Below are 7,059 nucleotides of genomic sequence, written 5' to 3'. Positions count from 1 at the left end.
ATTAGGTTAAAAAAATATGGTGCAAAAATATTCTCGGGCAAATCTGGGCCTTTCCTCTTCAAAGTCCAAAGCCCTATACTTCAGTCTAGAAATTAAATGCAAAGTTTGATGAAAATGTTATGCACATTATATAATAATTATATAATAATAATAATAATAATAATAATAATAAATAAAAAAAATACATTTGGGGGATATCTTTCACAATAATGAATAAAACATGTTCTAGACATTCTAATGATCACAAAAAAACATATATTACAATTATTTTGTAATGATGACGTTTAGGTGAAAAAAGAACAGAAAAAAATCATAATAATGAAGTAATTCATTAAAATATAATTGTTGCTATAAAGCAACGCTGGGTCTTAGAGGGTTAAAAGACTGCTTCTGAGTCACAAGAGAAGGGAACTTAAAGCCACACTGTCTGGAAAACAATTGACCGCAGAAGACCGTGATGAAGCAGAGAAGGCAAGCATTCATTTCGTTCAGAAACACAGGTTCAAGAGTGAAAGCGCCTTCCTCAAACATGGCTTGAATATCATCTCTAAGAACAGTCCACTATTAGACCCCATACTGGAGGAGGACATCCTCAGAGACGGGGGTAGTTTGCACAAATCTGCATTACCATCAGAAACAAAGCACCATGTCATTCTTTTCAAAGACCTGCATCTTTCCCAGCTAATTTTACGTCACATCCATCAACAACTAGAACACGCTGGGAAGAATTACATCTTGTACAGAACCCTCACAAAAGCATCTGATGACCCTAATGACCTTGAGGCCCTCACCCCAAACCATATGCTCCTGTGGAAAAGAGAACCCATATATCTCCAGGACTCTTTGAAAAAGGAAAGACAGATGGGCAACTCTCCCCAGGAGATATTATTATTGCCGACACTTCAGCTCCACAGGGATACTGGAAGATGAGTTCAGGTTTGAGCATCAAGTCTGACTCCAAAGCATCGGCCCGCACTGTGTGTATCCAAACCAAAACCAGCGTTCTGGACAGACCTGTCAGATCTGCCTGTCAGTGGTGGAGGCCACAGCATAAGACAATGGACAACCTTTCTATCTGCTTTCTCTCTCTATCCCATGTCTTCGCTCTGTTTATCTTTCAGTGGCTACAGATAAGGAGATACAGAAGACACGCACATGGATAGAAAAATAGCTCCCTTACATATTTAAAAGATTGTAATTGTGATTCTCACAATTAGGGGCCGGAACGTGTGAGCTATATTCAGTCATTTGCTATTTACCATTTCAGTATTTCTGCTATATATTTAATGCATTTATTTTTTTGTTTATTTTGCTTTAGTTTGTTTACAGCCATTATTTCTGTTACAGCTAATGCTTTTATTTTTAAGGTGATGGGCAGTTTGGGGGGGGGGGGGGGGGGCAGCTGAGGTTACTTAATTAATGAGCACACACAGTCAGTGAGCAGAGCACCAGGAGGGCATATGTTTTTTTTTTACCAGCAGGTCAGGGAGAGCCTTAATTAGCAAACATGACCTTTGGCTGTATGTCTCGACTGGAAAGCTGAATAAAACACCAACAAAATGTCGCTGCCTGTCTGGACAATGGCCTCATTCCCTTACCCTGTGTAAGATTTGCTGCCTGGTGCCCTTAGTGGCTATTTTTTGTTTTTATTGTTCTTGGTGTGAATTAGCCACTACACCCGTGTTTAGTGATGGTGATAGGTATTTTTCTTTTGTAGATCTGTTATTTTGGTGGATGACGGTTTTCATGTGATCTATGACTCAGTGTCCCCTATGGTCTTGCAGAATCATGGATTATGAATTGCCCTGTGACTGACATTTGATGTCAGGCTGTCCCACTGACTTTAAAATAGTATGGAAAGTTTAGATTACTTTCTAAAGTATTTATTCAGTTCCGGTGTTCCGGAGCTCTCTCTAGCTCTAGCTCTCAAGCTATCGATCCTATTATATAGTTATTAATTTATACAGTCCTTATGTCTTATGGTGGAAAATTACCCATCATAATTTGGTCCAATCTTGCCTCCTTTAACGAGTTTTAAGCCTAATTTATATTAGCTGCTCCGAAAAGTAAACAAAAAAAAACAGTCCTATAGATTCACTTCCTCAAATTCACTTGACACACACAAGGAAGAGATCAGACGGGGCAAGAAAATTACCCATCAGATGGTGTAACAAAAAATATGTTTAGCGTTCTAGGGTTAAATCTACACAGTATAAATGGATTGCACCACTACAGGGAGAAGAACTCAGCTCTGTCTCGTTCCTGTCTTGCTAATGCTAATAATTACGGTAAAGCACACGCCCTCGTGTAATATTGCCTAACCCACTTCACGCCATTGCCATTAATATATGTCAATTAAAGCCAATTAATCAATGCTACCCTTAACGCCATTGCCGTAGCCCTACGGCAATTGCGCTTTCATAGTGCTTTCGATTGATCAAGTCATAATGCTACTCACGTTAGCATCGGGTTGCTAGCTGGTGCTGTCAATAACACAGGATCACGCCATTAAGATCATCGTGGCCATAATCACCCATTCTATCTGTTTCTTTCAATCGCCTGTATCTCCTATTCCTTGTCCCAGATGGCATTTTTGGTCAAAACAAGGTTTATTCCACGGCCCAGAGCCGACGATGCGATCATTCTGCATCATGTTAAAGCAGCACCCACAGCAAACATGGAACTTACTTACTTACCTACGCCTATTACCCCTTCTGGGCCTTAGGCCGTCGACAAGAGTTCTCCAAGCATCTCAATCCTGAGCCAAGTGCTGCACCCAAGTGTGGCCCATATTCTTTCCAGGTCTCTGCGCCAGGTGTTTCGTGGCCGACCTCTCTTTCTTTTCCCTTGGGGGTTCCACTTGAGGGACTGCCTTGTGGTGTTTGAGGCTGGTTTATGGAGAGTGTGGCCTATCCATCTCCAACGCCTTTTGAGGATCTCTTCCTCAGCAGGTTTTTGGTTGGTGCGCTGACACAGCTCTTTGTTGCTGATGGTGTTTGGCCAGCGGATCTGGATGATTCGTCGCAGACAGTTGTTGGTGAATGACTGGATCTTGTTTGCGGTGTTCACTGTTGTCCTCCATGTCTCTGGACTGTAAAGTAGGACTGACTTTACATTGCTGTTAAAGATCCTGATCTTTGTTGTGATGGTCAGGTATTTTGCAGGTGTTTTTTAAAAGGAGGTATGCTACCCTGGCCTTGCCAATCCTGACTTTCATGTCGGCATCTGCTTGCTGACGATACTGCCAAGGTAGGTGAACTTGTCAACCTCCTCCAGTGCTTCGCCTTCCAGCATGATGGGTGCAGTGCTGGCAGAGTTCTCTCTCAGGACTTTGCTTTCCCTGAATATTAAGACCGAGGCGAGCGGAGTTAGTTGCGTTAGTTGTCTTTTCCTGCATCTGCTGATGGGTGTGGGCCAGGTCGTCCACATTGTCCACTGAATGCCATTTTTCTTGCCTGCTGTGGATTGCTTCGTTGCCCAATCCATAGCCGGCAGGAACAAGAAAGCAGGGGGCAGCGCCACACAACTACCCTGAGACAGGCATTATACATTCCTACATATCCACAGGACATGTTTTCGGTGCAAGCAGCAACCACCAGAGGTGCCACTGTCATTTTCCAGAAAGGTAAAAAGTGCAGAGACTGCAACTGTATTATTTGAACACTGTGAACGACCAGAAATGTATGGCTAAGTGTAAAGTGCAGACGCACAGGTTGAAGTGTGTGACCCCACCCATTGTAGAGCACCAGACACAGACTGAAATGCCTGTTGTTAATGATAATGATGATGATGTTTTTGAGGTGCCGAGATGGAGGAGTAGGTCTAAAGACATCCTCCACTCCTACCACGAGGACAGGTTCAGCAGCAAGTGCACGAGGCTGTAGTAGCTACACATCAGGCTCAGATCAGGGCCAAAAAAAATGAGGCTAAACAGCAGACACGTTACCCTCCCAGAGTGAGGATGAAGCCAGCCTATTTGAGTGACTATGTACTGTAACTGGCAGTGCAGAAAAGGTCACGACGAACATGGACTATTCCTACAGGTTACGAGTCAGACAGCCAGAGGGCAAGAAAACAGTGGGCGATGCAAGCAAGAAAGCAGTGGGGGACAGAAACGGGATGGTGCATGATTATTGGACTGAAAATCACACTACTCAAAACCCAGCTATGCAAAATAAAATGAGAACACAAAAGAAACCAAAGAGAAATAAATGTTCATTTGTTTTTGAGAAATATCTGATTATGTGATTTATTTATTGCTATTTATTATTGAGTATTTGAAAAGAAAATATGCATTTGAAGAAGAGTAACATGTGTATTTAACTTGATTATTGAAACCAGTAATGACAACAAGATGACTGATGTCAAAAGTTTGTTAAAGATTTGTTTGAAGAGACATATGCATTTTGTATTATATTGTGAAAAGAAGAGAGGGGAGAAAATTCTGTATATAAGAGAAATGTATGAAGAAGAAAATATATCCAATGTGCGATCAAGTGGGGGTGTTGGAATGTGATCTTTATTGTATATAATACATTTTATTATTCATTAACTCTTATTGTGAAGTAACAAACCCCAGACCGTAAGTGATAGTTGACTGCAGTGTATATAAGTCTGATGTGAATAAATCTGCTCAGTGACGTGTGTCGTACTGATCCAGCAACACTACGCTGATGCCTCCTGGTGTGTTATTTATTTTCTTCAGTGTTATTCCTCCGTCAAGTATTTCTTCACTTCTTATATTTCTGGTACAACAAGCTAAGACAGATGTGAAACTCAACATGTGCCTTTGTACCACGACGCTGCCGCCATGTAAAAGCTTCTGACGAAAGGTAAAGAGTGTGTACGTGTTCCAATGATAGGCCTACTAGAGTGTGTGTAGCGGGAGTGGTATCAGCTCGGTAGCAGTTAGCTTACATTAGGTTGGGTCTCTCTCTCTCTCTCTCTCTCTCTCTCTCTCTCTCTCTCTCTCAGAGTGCTATCAGGTCGGTAGCAGTTAGCTTACATTAGGTTGGGTGTGACAGCCAGTGTCATTTCCCAGACATTTAAACATTCAGTAAATGTTGGGATGATTCACAGATAGACTGGTTCCCACGGCCAGCACACACTCCCACCACTTAACCACTTACAGCCCTGTCCTACCAGTTGTTCTCAACTCATTTCATTTCAAAGACCCCCATAACTCTTGAGTTACAGACCTGTAGGGTCCATTTGGTTCCATGTGTACACTCTCAGAGTTACAGACCTGTAAGGGTCCATTTGGTTCCATGTGTACAGTACACTCTCAGAGTTACAGACCTGTAAGGGTTCATTTGGTTCCATGTGTACACTCTCAGAGTTACAGACATGCGGGTCCATTTGGTTCCATGTGTAGCCTACACTCTCAGAATTAAAGACCTGTAAGGGTCCATTTGGTTCCATGTGTAGTCTACACTCTCAGAATTAAAGACCTGTAAGGGTCCACTTGGTTCCATGTGTAGTGTACACTCTCAGAGTTACAGACCTGTATAAAGGTATATTTAGAACCCCCTCAAGAAACCCTGAGACCTCACTTTGAGAAAGCAGTAATTTTGTATTTTAAAATAAACAAAAGATAAAAAAGCTGATCAACAGCAAGCCCACACAGGCAACATGATTTTAATAGGGTCTTTTAAAACATGACTGGCTGGGTGCTGCAGTAATTAGGCTAGGGAGTGTGCGCTCATGTGCGCGTGTGCGTGCGTTGCCATACTATTTTTGGCAGCTTTTAAACACACTACAAGGAGTTATTTTAAACAGTGATGTCATGGTTTGCACAAGCAGTGCGGTAGGCTACATCATGCACGTCCGTGAACACGCGGAACATGCACAGGCTGGATGTGGAGGCAATTAACCATAATGGACATTTTAAAACTTTAACCCTGCATTATGATGAGCTGAGGTCCATTCTACAAATACCTTCTAAATCACTAGCCGGTGCCCAAACAGTGGGTGTGGAGCTATAGGTTCCATGACTTTTCCTATACATATTTGTATTCAAATCATCCCCGTTTAGTTTTTTTCCATCTGAAACATTTTCTAAATATGAATTCAGGCATACTTCTATACCATCTCTGCCTTTTCGTTTTCGGTCAAACTGAACCCCCTGTCACCCTTCCTCCCCTCACGGGAGTGGACTTCACACCTCCAGACAGCCCATTGTTCAAGTTAACCCAGGGCAGGGGACCCCTTTTGGTGTTTTAAACATTATGTTATAATTTAGCTATTGAAAAATAGCAGATCTACAAGCTCATAGCGCGTCACCGAGTGTCGAAAAATCGTGAAAATGTGCCTCAAATTTTGAATATATTTTTTCAGAACGTTTTTAACTCAAATCTTTGCTTCTGGGGGGGGGGTCCCTTGAACATATTTTCAGATGGGGGTCGGAGGCCAATTACAGATCATTTTTGGGGTCCTTGACATGAAATATTGAGTGATATAGGCCTAGAAACATAGGTATTTCAGAAAACTCAGGCAGCGCACACCCCGCGCCTCCGCGTTTTTCTTTTTCCATACGGTTGTCACGTTTTTTTTTACTTTATACCTGAAACAAGTCTTAACGTGCTTTTTCTGGTTTTATCCTCGTAGCAGTTTTTGTATTGACCTATTTACGAATGTGAATGTGAATACTGGGGTTAAGGAATAGGGTTAGGCAATAGGCATAGTTTTACTGGGGTTAAGTTTAGGAATAGGGTTAGGGTTAGGCATAGTTTTACTGGGGTTAAGTTTAGGAATAGGGTTAAGGTTAGGCATATAGTTTTACTGGGGTTAAGTTTAGGTATATAGGGTTAGGTTTAGGCATGGTTTTACTGAGGTTACTTGGGTTACTTTAGGAATACCAGGCTGCGCAGTTCTGCCGGCTGTACGCCTGGGGCGAGTTGGTAAAGGGGCTTTTAGCCAAAGCGATGTAATTATAAGCATAATAACAATATAATTTCAAAATGTATCTCTCTGGGATGATAGAGATTTGTATCGTTTGCTTATCTTAAAGTGAGAGACAGAAACTGCGAGGTATATCTGTTTTGTTCGAGACAGGGACAA

Source organism: Protomyctophum parallelum (assembly GCF_964188405.1).
Source record: "Protomyctophum parallelum genome assembly, chromosome: 12".
In the NCBI taxonomy this organism is placed as follows: Eukaryota; Metazoa; Chordata; class Actinopteri; order Myctophiformes; family Myctophidae; genus Protomyctophum; species Protomyctophum parallelum.
Note: the sequence above shows the minus strand (reverse complement) of the source record.